Genomic DNA, 16,201 nt, shown 5'->3' with positions numbered 1-16,201 from the left:
GGAACGAGAAAGAAAGACAGGGATTACCGATATCAGCCACACAAAAGGAGTGACATAGTTCCCTGCTCCTGAGAGGACCCCAGAAGCTTTTACCACTGGAAAAACCAGCGCCCGGCGCAATCACTATGCACCCCCTGCTGATTTTGCCACTGAAGTTTTTGTCCCACAGGTGTTTGCATCCACAGACAGGAGCTATATAAATCTCTCTCTGCTCCCTCCCCCACACCCTATGGAACCTCTGTGGCTGCAGCCATAAGACACCAATCTAGACCTCTCCACAGCTGAATCCCAACCCCGTGTGTGCACCCCTAGCTTGCCCTGCAGCTGTGTACATCCATGCTGCTGACCAGACTGCTGTCACCAGCCTCCACTTCTCTGCACATGCCTGAGGTGAGAGTCTGCAGCCACAGGAATGCATGCTGATGGCTAGGACCTTTGCAGCTGCTAGCATTCCTGCAAGTGGGCCCAGTCACTGTGGCAAACCTCAGCCCTTGACACTAAGTATATGTCTACAGCAGGCCACTTCAACTACACAGGCACCTGGAGGTGGCCAGTGCAGCCAAGCACATCACTGGCTCTGGCAACCACAGCTGCCTGCCTTGGTCCTTAGCAGCTTGAAATAGAGGTGTCACTGAGGAACTGACAGCCCTTGCACCTTTGCAGAACCCCTGCAGCTCTGGCTAAAGATCATATGGCTGTCGATGTCATGGACCTCAAGACCTGATCCAGTGACACATTATGTCCCCCATACCTGCAGCAGCACACACCCCTGCTCTTAGCACCCTGCACAACTAGAACCAGGATCACAGCATGCTCTAGCGTGGACCCAACCACGGGTAAAAGTCTCATTACCGAGATCAGTCCATAAAGTTTGGAAGAGGTAACTGCTTTTTCAAATATGAAGACACCTGTGCAAGCTACAGGGATCATTTAGAATCAGGAAAACATGGTATCACAAAAGAAACACTGTAATCTTTCAGTAACTTTCCCCAAAGTAGTGGACATAAATTACCTAACAAAAACTTTAAAATAATTGTTCTAAAGATGCTCAGAAAACTACAAGAACACAGATACACAGTTTACATAAATCAAGAAAACAATACAAGAACAAAGTGAGAGATTCAACAAAGAGATAGAAAACATAAAACAGAACCAAACAGAAATTTTGGAATTGAAGCATAAAGTGGCTGATGGGAAGAACTCAATAGAAAGCTTCAGCAGCAGATTAATCCAGTCAAAGGAAGAATCAGTGTGAACTTAGAGACATTATTCAAAATTATCCAGTAAGAGGAGCAAAACAAAATAAAAGAAACAACATATTAAAAGGAATGAAGAAAGAAAGTAAATCTTAAATCCTCTCACTATAAGAACAATAACAACCACCACCAAAAAGGGTAATTCTGTGATGTGAAGATTGTGTTAACCTTCCTGTAGTAAACATTTCACAATATGTCCAGCTACCAAACATCACACTGTGTACTTTAAATTTACCCAGTGTTATGTGTCAGTTATATCTTAAAGCTGGAGAAAAGATAGAAACATAAAGAAAAAGTAATACATTTGAGTATACAAGAATGTAAAATATATGTATATTTCTAAAGTTAAAAAGAAAACACAAGGAAATATTTACAACAGATAAAATCTTATCTTAAATATACCAAAAAGTTTGACAAATCTCTAGGATAAAGATTAACACTCAAATAAATAAATGAACAAAGAACACAAACTGACATTTCGTAAGATGCACATAACAAATGAACATATGTAAAACGTTTGACCTCACTAGCAATAAAGAAAAGTGAGAAACACTTTTATGTTCACAAATTTGAAAAGACAATAGATAAAATTATATTACTCAGTGAGTATGCAAGGAACTGGGAAAATATACCACTAATGAAAAAGTAAATTGACACAAACTTTGACAAAATAAACATAATATTAAAAATGTGCATTACTTTGCCATGTTACATTCAACTTAAAAATGTTAGCATAGTGTGATATATGGCTAATGGCTGTGTGTGTGTGTGTGTGTGTGTGTGTGTGTGTGTGTGTGTTGGCTTTAACCTACCCTCTTGCCAGGGTTGGTTAACATTTGTAGTTCCCTAATCAAGGATATATATTCCAGAAGCAGGTAGTTAGCATCTAAAAGCCTCTTATCAGAAACCCACGTGAGATTCAATTAATTTTATTTAAGATCAATGATAATAGCTTTGTTAATTGGCATAATTGAGGGTAGCAATGATTATTCACTGGTGAAATGAGTGGTGCTCAAGATATGCATTTGATTAGAAATATTGGAATGAGTGTTGCTCTGCAGAACATGATGTGAGAATCTGGTGTGCCCAATAGCTTATATTCCTGGGAGTGGTGTCCTGTGCTTATGCTTATAATCATTTCTGTGAGTACTTTTCAGAGCATTTTGTTGCCTGGCTCCAATTAAAACCCTAACTGAATCCTGCCCTTGCAATACTGTTGCATTTGCCTCTAGTGACTCTTACATTCAAAGTGTTATTTCAGGGCGCCTGGGTCCGTTAAGCCTCTGACTTCGGCTCAGGTCGGATGAAGCCCCGCATCAGACACCCTGCTCAGCGGAGAGTCTGCTTGGGCTTCCTGCTCAGCTCGGAGTCTGCTTCTCCTTTTCCCTCTGCTCTTCCCCCATTCCTGCTCACTCTCTCAAATAAATAAATAAAATCTTAAAAAAAACAAAAAACACACACAAAAAAACGAAGTGTTATTGGAGAGCCGGTAGGACAGAGAGTTGGCACTTGGCTGAGCTCAGTCTGAATGATTTTTTTTTTTTTATGTCTGCTTACTATGTTTTTACATGTGCAGAATTTAGACTTGAATCTTCGTTTATTGCAATTTGCTGCATTGTTTTGAGGGTGTTGAGAATAAGATCTAGAGCTCTCACCTACATTTAATTTTTGGAAATCATGGATATATTCCCAAAAGAATCTAATAATTAAAAACAAGCAAAATCACAATACTTTCTCACCTGGTAGTTCAAGTTCCAGGAATTTGTTCTAAGAGAAGTAATTAAGGATGTGTATAAAATTTAACTTCAAATTTAAAATTTAACTTATCAAAGACTTGTTTATCATGGCAAAACATACATGATTTAATGTTCCAACAGTTGATTGAGTATTGATTAATTTGCAGTATATTCTAAAATGAAATAACAAGCAGATTTAAAAATTAGGGCATAGAAAACAAGTGATAGGAAAAACCTGCAGGACACACTGTAAATGAAGAAAATGATACTAAAGCAATATGTATAATATGAAAATATTTTAGAAAACGCATAATCATGCTTATGTGGAAATAGTATCAATTGTTTAGGACAAAATGAAAAATGTATGATGGAATGAACTCTCTCATTTCTTTGTAACTCATCTCCAAATACCAGGGTTTATAAAGAGTTGTCAAGGAACAATGTGCATTAGAATCACTTGGTTTGTTTGTAAAACTCATGTATCCAAACCGTACCCCAAACTTATTAAATCAGAATATCTTGGAGGCTGGGGTGAATTAGCTAACTATGTAACAAATTGCAACAAGACACGGGGTCTTAAACTAATAAACACTAATCATTCAAAATTTTTTTTTTTTTGGTTGCAATCCAGGTACCTCTTAGTGGGAGTGTTTCTGGCTGCGGGTCTCTCATGAAGTCAAGTCAATGTGTTGGCCAGTGATTCAATTATTTTAACACTTCAGTTGGACTAGAGAATCTGCTTCCAAGCTCACTTATACAGCCATTGGTAAATGGCTCATTCCCATGAATTCTGGCAGATCTTGGTTATTTGCCATGTGCGTCTTACCATTTTAGGCTGACTGATTCTCTTCACAGTGTGGAAGCTGGCAATCTGAGAGAGAGAGAGAGAAAGAGAGAGATCAAGATAGAAGCCAGTCTTTGTGTAACCTAATGTTGAAAGTGACATCCATCATTTTCGTGAATCAATAATAGTGAATCAATAAGGCTAGCCAACAGTTAGAAAGAAAGGAATTAAATAAGAACATGAATACCAGAAAGCATGGATTGGTGGGGGTTATCTTAAAAAAATTCCTAACATGGGCTAAAAACTTAAACCTGAATTGTTAACAATATTTGTTGTTGTTGTTGTTTTTAAATTGTTACCAATATTTGTAAAGGATTTGCATACAAACCATTTACTTCCTAAATATTTTTAATAGAACAAAAAAAAAATGATAAGTAGACTCTGACTGATTAAATTAAGCCCATGGATTTGTTTCCTCTGCAGCTAGCCTTCTGTATAGATAATTGCCAGTCTTATGTTCATCTAAGATTACATTCCCTGGGGCAAAGGCCAGGATACACTTTTCAGTTCACTAAGCTTCATCTTTGTTTATCCTTAACTTTATCTTAGTTTTTGAAATTATTTCCTGTAAACAAGTGCATGAATTATAATGTTGAAGAACAACAAAAACACCAAAATCCACTTTGGAAGTCAAAACAAAGGGGCTATGGTCTACGATAAACAGATAAATCCTATGTGATTGTAATATATAACTTACTTGAGGAAGCTGGCAGAAGACAGTCTTTGATAGTACAACATGTAACTTTTTCCTCAGAATAACATATTCCTAAAACGATTAAGTGTAAATTGAGTATCTGCAAACTGCATCACATACCATATGGACTAACGTGGCTAGACATTTAAAGGGGATATTTGGTATGGTCATCTTTATTATTCACAGATTCCATTTTTGCATATATAAAATTTATTTCCAAATGTGCCTACTTGGTAAGATGTATTTATAAACCCAGAGTCAATACTTGTGGCACTTTTGCAGTCATCTGTGGACATGGAGCAGTGAAAAATTTGAGTTGCCTACTTTCCCCATTGAAGTCTACATGTCTGCAGGGATAAGATACAAGTGGTGTTTTACACCTGAAGATGACACTCTGCCTTCCTGTTTCCTATTGTAAAGCAGTCTCTCTTTTGCGGTCCATTTGCTGCCACATTTTTCTTTTTTTTTTTTTTTTAAGATTTTATTTATTTATTTGTCAGAGATAGAGCACAAGCAGGGAGAGCAGCAGACAGAGGAAGAGGGAAAAGCAGGCTCCCTGATGAGCCAGGAGCTGGATGCAGGATTCAATCCCAGTTCCCTGGGATCATGACCTGAGCCAAAAGCAGACACTTAACTGACTGAGCCACCCAGGCATCCCTGCTGCCACATTTTTTGAATTTTTGTGCTTTTTATTGGTTATTTTGTCATTAAAAGTGGCCCAAAGTATAATGCTGAAGTGCTGTCTTAGGTTCCCAAGGGCAAGAAGGCCACGTGCTGTGCCTTAGAGCGAAAAGAAAATACTTACTCTGGATAAGCTTTGTTCAGGCATGAATTTGCTGCTGGCTGTGAATTCAGTGTTAATGAATCAACAATGTATATTAAATAAGGTGTCTTTAAGCAGAAGCACACATAAAATGAGGTTTGGTATTGATTGGTTTATGAAAATGTCACCAGAGACTCACAGGAACCTATTTCTCCTAGAAGCAATGGTTTCAGTAGTCACTAATTCAGTGTTCACAGAGAGTTTATAGAATATAACTACTGCAAACAACAGAAATCAACTAAAGACTTTTGCAAAGTAAGGACTTCTTAAACTTTTATTTTTGCATTTTATATAAAGAATGTAATAAAATCTGGAAAAAGGGTGGAGGGGAGCATAGCTGATTGATTCCTAATTCTACTTCATTATGCGTAAATTCAGTGGGAGTTTCACAGCCATGTTTATAAAGGAGTCTTGGCTGGGGTGTCAGGCTTCTAGTTTACTTTGACTCTGTCTGTCAGTCGATGTCACAACCTTCATGGCAATTAACTGTGCTTTTGTGTGCTAATTATCATTATCACACTATGCGGCCATTATTATTCTGATGCCCTTAGTTTGAAGCTCAAGCATCAATCAGTCACCTAAAACAATTGCATAGAAGGAAGCTTTGGAAGGCGGGTCTGAAAGTCCTTATCTGAGCTCTGTTTTATTATACTCTGTTGCAACACTGAACACAAAGCTCTTCATGACACAATTCTTTAAAAAAAAATACTGCTTTATCCACTTGATTAGAGTGAATTTGAAGGTAGTTTTAAAAGTGCGGATAGGATAGAAGTGGTGCTTTATACCTGAAGATCTATCCAGGCACCTAATACATTAAATAAGCAAAAATTATGAAACTAAGGTCCTTTTTTTCTCATTGAGGCACCCTTGCCATTGGATGACCTTATTCAAGTCATTTAGAACAAAGAGGGTGGTGTTTTTGAGTTTGTTTAAATCCCACTGGAGGCCAGATATAAGGATAAAATGGAATCAAATTAAATGTGGTCAGAAGAGACATATTTCTTTTCCTGTAATGCTCTTCCTTTTTCCTCCTCCTATATTAAAGTTACTCCTACCCCGCCCCCCGCCCCCCCCATTGCCCAGAGGTGAGGGAAAGGAATAACATGAGCAGATAGATGCCATATCTGGAGTTTTCAGAACTGTTGAATGCTGAGCCTAACCTGATGATGTATTCTGCCCATGTCTCCAAAAAGTCAAAAGCATTTTCAGCGTTGATTTCCCTTAAGAATTATCACACTTTGTTCAGATTGGTTTAATGAGAATAAGAGGTGACCTTGTGTCCACATAGATAGTTCTATATTAAAAGACCTGGAAGTAAAACCTCACATATGTATGTAAGTAATTATTTTAGGGGGCATAATGGGGAGAGGTATTGCAGCTCTCTGCTTAGATGCTACCTAGGCTACCTGCACAAGAGAAATTTTCCACTGCATTATAATGATGATTATTTGCAAATTACATGAGCACCAGTAATTCATTCATGCACTGATATAAAGCAGGGGGACTCAGTGCAGTGGTATTGAACTTGTTGCTGGCAACATTAATTGATTCCTTTGGAACATTTCCCCCCACAGAATCCCAATGACAGCTTCCCTGAGCAAGAAACTGACACACAGCCAGGGTACCGGATATGCTGGGACACACGTGTGAGGATGTTGTCATCAAAATAAACCATTCTTGTCTCCTGGCAGGGGCTGGTTCTCCTAAGAACACTCTCCAATCCTGGGAGCTTCAGTGAGAGGCTTTCTTTCTTGGCAGAGGTGAAAGTTGAGCTTCATGCCTTTCCTGTGGGATTGAAAAATATACTATTTGTTATATTTTAAACTAGCCACTGTTCTTCTCAGGGAAATGTTGGAGATGTGCTGATCAAGCTTAGCATTTGATCTGTGTGGGCCTATTGATGAAAAGAAAAAAATTGCCTCTCATCATAATGTTTAACTGACATCCCCTCAACACGACCCAAATCTGTCTCTCCTGATACATAATGCCTGTCTGTCCAACTACATGGTAAACTGTGGAGCAGATACTAAGTTTAGGTCATTTTCAGTTTCCTAGCACCTACTAGAATACAGTGTCTAGCTTATAATAGAAATAGAAGAAGGGTAAAAGGAAAGAATGAAAACAAAACTATTTAAACTTGAAATTTGAAAACACTGTTAAGGGGCTTTGCCCTAAACCTTAATAAAACTTTGAAAATTGCTTCAATGTGGAGTTTCTTTGGTGGAATGTGACAGCCTACTTTATTCTTTTCTTTTTGAAATTTTATTTTGAGTTTAAAGCATCACTTTTTCCCTGAACACTTAAGATTACACATGTATACATAGGAATATTTTCTGGAGAATTTCTGGCTAGGCATTTTGTTCTTTTATAAATGTATTTTTACTGAAAGTTGTATGTATAATTTTAAGTGACTAGGTGCAGAAAAATAATCTGAAAGTCATTACATTATAAGTCATGGTTCTGGCAGGACCACAAAAGCCTTCAGAGTCAGTAAAAACAATTCATCTTAACTAGTTATTTACCATAGAAAATTCTTGCATTACCAACATTCCCCTTTTTGCGCAAGTGCCAGTATTAGAGAAATACACCACGTGGGCAATGGGAGGGGGACTTAAAGTCTCTCTCCAAGTTTAAGCCATCAAGAAATCTGGGGAACAATAGCAAAAACTCCTTTCTTTAGCATTAATCTCAGCAAAAAGGAAAGCCATAGAATTTCAAGTGGTGAAAATTTTGACCACACAATACACAACACACTTCTGAATTTGCCCACTGCCTGAATAGGAATGAAAAAAACAAAGAACACAAAACTGTGTGAACAAGGCAGCTGCATGTATTTGTAGGAGTTGCTTGCTTACTACAGTATTTTAAAAATAGTTTTCCAGTTAACATCTTTTCCACATAATGGAGATGTCAGTGTAGGTTTACATGATTGTGGAAATGGTCAGAAGCTGTTTATGTAGCTCTGAACTGCTGAACAACGCACAGGAAGAGTGGGGTTCAGCAAAGCCCTTGGGGCTTTTTCCCTTGAGAGGAGCCTGGGCTTCTCTTGGGGTTGCTGGAAATGCATGCCAATGAATTCAACCCGGCCGGCTTTCCTCTAGCTGTCAGACTCACTTTCCACAGGGTTCGTGAGGGTCTGGGACATTGTTGGCAATCTCTACGATTACCCTGAGGTTTGGAGTTGGGGATGAAGACAGCCATTTCTGCAAGAAAACAGTAGATTCATACTGTAGAAAGATCATGGTAACGTCATTTTCTAAAGCACATGCTTTTGAATAACAAAGCTTTCAATGTGAGCCTCCCCTTCCACACACCACAAACTGATCCTTGTACATATTTCATCGCAACCGTTTCCTTTCCCACACACATTCCAGCTTGAAAGCGCACTGAATGAGTGAGAGTCCAGGTCGGAAACGCTGCCTGTCTGGCCAGTGTCCTTCGCCTAAGGACAAGTGGGTAAAATCTTCCAAAAGCCCCCTCTTCCGGCTTCTCAAGTTCACTGTTGCCCCCCCTCCCTAACCCCCCCCTGTACAGGCAATTCTCAGCCCCAAAGCAGAAGCGTTTGTTTCCCTGGGTAGGGCGCCTTAAAGATTCCTCGAATTCCCCGTCTACGGAGGCCAGAGGTTTGGGTACCGCACAGGTCGAGCTTCCTTGTGCCTCTGTACTCGGGTTGCAAAGGAAGGTGGCATCGCTGCTACATATTCCCCATCGCTAAGCAGCACATCCTCTACGCCTCTGCACCGGAACGGGTTGTCTTCGGGTGCTTCGGGTTCAGGTGAGACACCCTTCTCCAGTTTGCGCGCAGGAGCTGGGGACCTTCTCTCCGGGGCAGGGCCGGGCAGGGCCGGGCAGGTGCAGCATCAAGGCACGCGCCTCCTCCCGCCGCGCACTGAGCATGCTCAGCCCGGCGGCGCGCCGGCTCCCACCCTCCCCGCGTCTCTCTTCTCCACGCGTCTCCGCCTCCTCGAGGCTGAGGAGCCGGCTGCCTGAACTCTGCCGCGCCGGGTTTTTTGAGCTGCCGCGAGCGCTGGGAGGGAGGAGAGCGCGGCACCAGACAGAGCACCGGGTTCAACACCAGGATTGGTCGCAAGTAGGAAGCTTTCGCCACTACAGCGGGACCCTCGGGCTGTGCCGGCGCCGTTTGGTAGGAGGCTGTAGCGGGCGCCGCGTTCAGGTGCTGAGGTAAGTGAGGCGCGAGCGGGCAGGGTCCGCTCCAGCCGGGGCGCGTGCTGCCCCGGGCGCTCCGGCTCTCGGATTTTGGGGAAAGAGCATGGCCCTCGGAAGCTGCGGTGTGAAAAGGGACTACCTGGGGTTCCCACTCCTGCAGGGCTGGACGGGGTCTGTGGGCTACTGCCTGGCAGCCTTGCGGGGTTGGCGCCCCTGGAACTGAGCGCCCTGAACCCGCGAGGAGGCAGGGCACCGACGACGCCACCTTCACCCCACGGCGACCCTTATTTTTAGTCAGAAAAGAAGTTTGTTGCGCTGCGAGGCAGCCACAGAACAAGCAGCCTAGAGCGCGTAATGCTTTAGGAATTGTTAAAATCAGCTCCTCCAACTGGTTCAGGCAATTGCCCCCTCTCCGTGCACCCTAGAGAGAGTTTCCTTCTGAGGTTGATACCCGGGGGCTCCGATTGCCCAGCTGTGGAGCCCACGGTAGAGAAAGGCGAACTTGGGCTGGTGTTTGAAGGGATTTAGGACCTAAGGGAGCAGGAGCCGGTAGCGGTGGTGGAAAGAGCCCTGTTGGAACAGACACTGATTTTGGTGGTGCCCACTGTGTGCCAGGCTCCGTGCTAAACGCCGGGGGTACAGCGGCGAATCCAGGTCCCCGCTCTTGTGACACGTACCTGGTATACCCAGGCTCTGCCCAGGGAACTTGTAGGGGTGGCATAATAATCTCCAGTAACTTCGGGGGGATTTGCAGTTTCTTTTGCATGGCAAAGACAACTGCCTTGTCTCCTCCTCGGACCCAAATAATCGACTAGATGTGCGCCCGGCACCCCGCAGACAGCAACCCGCACTCTCCTGGAAAGGAGGGCTCAAAACCTGCCTGCATTTTCTCTCTTTGTGATTCGTGTATATATTCTATTATTTATGAAAGGTGTGGAGGTGAGGGTAAAAGGACGTGGGCTGCTCAATCTTTCTGAACCAGTCAGGGAGTCTGATGCTTGAGAACATTTTGCAGCACAGCGGATTCCCAGCAAGGAGGCTGCTTCGCGCAACGCGAAGCTAAGGAGGTTGGTTGCTGGCTGGGGTCTCCGGATTTGTAGCGAAAAGATTTGCGGAGGTAGTAGTGTAGGGCGAATCAGTGTGACTGATCACTTTGGGTGAGTGGTCTGCGTGGAGGTGGGGCGGTGGATCTTGGGGTGTGTTGGAGGTTTGTTTGCAAGGAGGAGCTCCTGGGAGGAAAGCTCCTGGAACTTTTTTTAGTTTTCCTACTGAAATCAACATAGGGGCGGGGACATGTTTGTCTGAATAACTGTCTTTTAATTGCATGGGGAGCATCTGCAGCTTACCCTGATGGGAGCTGGATATTTCAAAGAATAATTCCACATAATTGATTTGTTTGGACACTTACAGTAATAATTTGGAATGTGCTTTTATTTTTGTATTTTGAGGTTTATGTCCTTTAGGGAGTGGGGTAGATTTCCAGCAGGCAGGTCCCCACAGAAGCATTTAAATTCGGGCCCATTAGCAAGTTTGTTCTCTCTGTCTCTACCCAAGTGGGTGAAAAAGAATATTGTGTCATAGAGACAGACACCTCGAGGTGATTTTTGTGGCATTTATGAGAAAATTCACATTTCACCCATAACTTTATTCTTGCTGTCTTCATCTTGATTTCATTTAAGACTTATGTGAATCTCCACAATGAGTTGTGGGAGTGTTAGATTGCGAAGAATCAAAAACAAGTTCCATGGGAATATCGTTGCCACGTTATAAAATGCTATTGATTTTTTTTTGTTTGTTTAAACCAACTTCAGCTGCTCTGGATTGATAAGAAGGGATCATGATGATAAACCTCATTATTTTTCAGTGTGGACCCTGTCAGGTTGGAGGCGAGCATGAAAAAACTAACCTTTTTAAATTAGGGACTTAGACTAATAAGAGAAAAGACCTGTTGTTTAAGGGTGCAGGTCAGAGCCATATCGAAATTTCAGCAGAGGCAGATTTTCTTTTTGGCAGCCTTTATGAAAACAGTGTTTAGTTCCTTTAACTTGGGAGACTTTGTCTCCTTGAGTCAGCTCAGCATTTCTTTTCTCTTTCCATAGTCATTTCATATTGGTGGGACATTAACAGTAAATAGAGAAAAAGCCTTTCAAATAATGTTAGCTTTTTTATCATCCATTTATTTTACTTAGTTCTCTTTCTTTTTATTATTCAGAATTAGGTCTTCTAATTATTTTCCCTCTAAGCACTAAATCTTTTGGCTAGAAGTTTTCTTCTGAAAGGTACACAGGACATCTGTTACTTCAATTTATTTCTCAAAAAATAAAGGTAACCTGAATAATTAAGCTTCTCAGCAGAAAACTCCCCTTTATAGTTCCAATTTTTCTGCCAAGTTTAACTTGTTGGGTTCTTCTTTGTTATATTCGAAGACATAGATATAATATACATTAGTTTTAATCTTGGTTTTTATTTAAAGAATTTAATCTTTTGTGAAAGCATGCTTTTATTTGATTTTAATTGAATTAGTCTGTTTCATATGGAAAGCAGGGAGATGTCTGTATACACGGATGTGGTTAAGTTTTGTTGCTTTCATTTTTCCATAACACAGTATCTTAAGTCTGGTGAGGAAGACCAGATTTATTACCTAGACTTATTAGTCTTTATTTATTTTTTTCTGTTATATACTATCAGAAGAAAATTTGGCCATACTCACTAAAATTTATTAATGTTATACATATATACTACTATGTCGATATTACTACTTATAAAATATATACGGCAAAAAGCTAAAGGATAAATAAAGCTAAAAATATGAAACAGAAGTTCTAATATTTTTATGGATTCCAGTGATTTGCTTTGCATTGCCCCTTGGGTGTATACCCCACTTTGGAAATCACTGATAATTTGGGAAGTTTTTACCTTTATTTTCTTACCTCTGGCTTTGCCACTCACCATCTTTGATATGACAGCCAGTTGGAAAGCTGCTGGAAATCCGTGTCTCAAAAAAAAAAAAAAAAAAAAAAGAAAGAAAAGAAAGAAAGAAAGAAAGAAAAAGAAATCTGTGTCTCCTGTAATAGATGGGTTAAGAGCACTGTTTCCTGGTCATGAACACATATGTGGACAGAATGAGGCAGAAGAGATGAATGTGATATAGGAGTCATCCTGGATCTCCCAACGTAGATATACAGAGGGAAAAAAAGTGAAGTTTTAACCTAAAGACTGAAGTTCCAGTGGTTAAAAAGTGAGGAAACCAGGAAGAGTGAGGAAAAAAAAAGACATTTTCCATGTTGCAGTATTGTATGGAGGGTGGAAAGATCAAAAACCTTGCAGCAGATTAATCTGAATGTGACTCTACCACTTCCTACATTCATGATATTGGACAAGATAGTTCCGTAACTTTTTTGAGTCTCAGTTTCCCTAGCTGTAAAATTGGGATAACATTTGTTTTAAGGCGTCACGGTAGGGATTAAACATGAGAGTACAGGTATAGAGCTTTCCTCTCTTAATTTAGGCGGGTTAACAGCTGTAACAAATGAATCCAAAAAGTGTACTTCTTCAAACATGAAATATTCTCATTCATGTTAAGTTCCCAATTGGATGATCCTGGCAGCATTCCTCCAAGACCTCTGTCTTCTTCAGCAGGGTCACCATGCTCATCTGCATGCATCAAGGCATTGGAAGGAAAAAGACTTGGAGAATGTTAATTGCTCAGACTTGCAAATCATACATAACACTTTTGCTTTCATTCCATTGATCAGAACTCAGTTGTATATAGATGGGTCTTCTATAAGAGAGGGTGGGGAATGTAGCATAGCTGTGTTTCCAGGAAAGAGAAGAAATAGTTGGGGGAACAACCAGCATTTCTGACACTCTCTTACTCTTTGTGATATTGCCTCCATTTTCAATAAATGTTACTTACCTTTCCTTCCCCCAACCCCTGGTTTTCCTGGCAGAAAAAAATCAGGACAGTTATAAGGAAATACTTTTCTAAGCACTTTGCCCTCCTCAATAGGTATTGTCTATGTTGCATAAATAAGGAAAACTTGGCTTAGAGAAATTAAATCATTTGCTCAACATAGCCAGTAAGTGGCAGAGCTGGGATTTGAACCAGTTCTCTGTCTCTAGAGTTGATTTTCTTAACAGCTTCATTATACTACTTGTTTATTCTTGCCTTAATGCTTTTCTTATTGTAGCCATTGGACCACTTTTTCCTTTTGTCTGTGTAAAAAAGTTGGAGGAGAATTAAAAAATACCAAAGAAGAAAAACAGATTATATCTAATCTAAAATATAATGGAGTATAATTAGATATGGTACAGGTTTATCTTGAATACTTACTTGGATCAGGTATTTAAAGTAAGAATCTCCACTACAATGCTTTTTCACTTCTGATAAACAAATTATAGAGTCTATGCCCTGAATTATAGCCTTTCTCTTAGTCTTTCATTGTGGGAATCCTTGGCTGCCATTTTTATGCTGCAGTATATAATGATACATTCCTGTTCACTTCTTAGCCTAAGCAAATATTCTTTCTGGCAAATTCACAGCTAAAATCTTCTCTAATCTTCCTTTTGATCCAAAGCATTGTTTTTCATCAACATCCCCAGCTCCCAAGAAAGAAAACTCTTCTCTTGTTCTTTCAGCCTTACAAAACTTTTTTGAGTATTTACTGCATGACTAAAGGGACTTCTGCCAATAATCCTAGCATCCTGGAAAAGAAAATGATCCCTTTTGGTCTGATCCTGTTATCTTGTCCCACTTATATTAGAGAATCTGCCTCATCTCACCTTTCCTGTGTATTTGTCCTTTGTAAAAATACCTCTTAAACAGTTTTGGCTCCAAACAGCTGCAGTAGAAATGTTAGGTGGTTAATAGTGAGAGTGTACTTTTTTGCCAACACAATTCATTTCCCAGTATTTTAAGTCATTTTTTTCTTCTTGTTCAGTATGTAATTGTTTCATCTTCCCAATTAATTAATAACACATATGTTCTTACCATGTAGGTGGGCAGATATACTTGTATGCTTATCAGTCACCTCTTTCTCAGAGACCCTGTTCATTTTCTCCTAACTTTCCCTGAACCTTTTGTTTTAAGAAATAGCCTTTATTTTTTTCCTAAATTTACCTTGCTTCCAAATTTCCTCACACCCATGCCATTTATGTGTGTGTGTGTGTGTGTGTGTGTGTGTGTGTGTGTGTGTGTGTAAGTCCCTTTTTATGACTTAATGGGATAGAAGGACAGAGAGGTTTAAACTTGCTTACTATCATATTTTCAGACTCCCAGTGAGCAGAGTCCCACAAGACCTAATGAAAAGCTAACTCTAGCTGCTGTGACAGGTAAACTCTAAATTTTCAGTGACTTAAAATGCTTCCTACTTCTTGCTCATGTGGGGTAGTTCAATACCACAGCATAGTTCCTGATTGAATGGATTCCCATGGGGTCATTTGAGAAATCAGGTTCCTTACCCTCTCCTAGCTTCATTTTCTCCTAAGTCCCTAGGGTCCTCCTTGTTCAGACAAGGTATATGGGGTGTGAGGAGAGAAATGTCCTGACAAGTTTCACAGGAGTTTTTTATAGGCCCACACTGGGAGTGGTTATCATGGCTTCTGCCCACTTTCCATTGGGCAGAACTCTCTTACTTGGCCATTTCCTCTCTGTAAGGGAAGCTAAGAAATGGAGTCACACTGAGTGCCCAGAAAACAGGTATAGCAGATTTTTCAATAAATGGTCAGTTGCAGATTTCTAATAAAGGAATGCGAGATTGCCAGCCAGTTCTCTTATTTTCCTCTCTCTAGGTATAGAGAAAGGAGTATGTGTGTGTGGTGTGTGTGTGTGTGTGTGTGTGTGTGTGTGTGTGTGTGTGTGTAGGTTATTTGCCTGGTAAATGCCTATTCCCTTTCTTCCTTTTAATGTTGGCCTTTGTTACTATCCCATTCTACTGTTTGTTTTAGGACTTTATTTATTTATTTCTTTTATTGGGGGTGGGGAGCAGAGGGGGAGGGAGAGGAAAAGAGAGAGAATCTCCAGCAGACTCTGCCCTGAGTGCAGATTCTGAAGTGGGGCTTGATCTCACAACCCTGAGATCATGACCTGAACCTAAACCGAGAGTTGGATGCTTAACCAAGTGAGGCACCCAGGCACCCCTTAAGACCTTATTTTTTTAAATTTATACATATAGTACATCATTAGTTTTTGATCTTATTTTTTAAGAGCAGTTTCAGATTTACAACAAAATTTGGAGGGTGGTACAGAGATTCTCCATATACTCTTCTTCCCAGACATTATCAGCATCACTCACCAGAGTGGTACTTATTTTACCCAGGATGAACCTACATTGACATATCATAATTCCCCTAAGTTCATAGTTTACCTTAAAATTCACTGTTGGTGTTATACTTCTATGGGTTTGGACAAATACCTGTATGATGACATATGTCCTTCATTATAATATCATACAGAGTATTTTCATTGCTCTAACAATTCTCTGTATTCTGCCTACTCATATCTCCCTCTTTCTCATTTCTTTTTAATGCTCAAGAGTATTCCATCATCTGGTTCTATCCCATTCTTAGTCGTATGGTCTGGGTGAAACTCTATTTCCTAATTAAGGATTGAAACATACTCTGCTACTTAAGAAAGAGTATTGGCTCTCCCTATCCACAGTAATTGTTTCTAGAAAGGACATG

The 16,201-nt window shown here is 40.4% G+C and overlaps 1 protein-coding gene across 6 annotated transcripts in view; it reads left to right on the top strand.

Annotated features, from left to right (window-relative positions):
• The first annotated feature begins 9,330 nt into the window (after positions 1-9,330).
• Positions 9,331-16,201, top strand: part of CNTN4 (contactin 4) — an 877,388-nt gene continuing 870,517 nt past the window's right edge. For all 6 annotated transcript variants that reach the window (XM_087866847.1, XM_087866849.1, XM_087866848.1 and 3 more), the window contains exon 1: positions 9,331-9,535. The gene's annotated coding sequence lies outside the window, so the exon portion shown is untranslated. The remainder of the gene's footprint in view (positions 9,536-16,201) is intronic.

The sequence above is a fragment of the Ursus americanus genome, chromosome 14 (genome assembly GCF_024610735.1).
Source record: "Ursus americanus isolate L20-20 chromosome 14, mUrsAme1.1.p, whole genome shotgun sequence".
NCBI classification, from domain to species: Eukaryota; Metazoa; Chordata; class Mammalia; order Carnivora; family Ursidae; genus Ursus; species Ursus americanus.
Note: the sequence above shows the minus strand (reverse complement) of the source record. Positions and strands in the feature narration are given on the sequence as shown.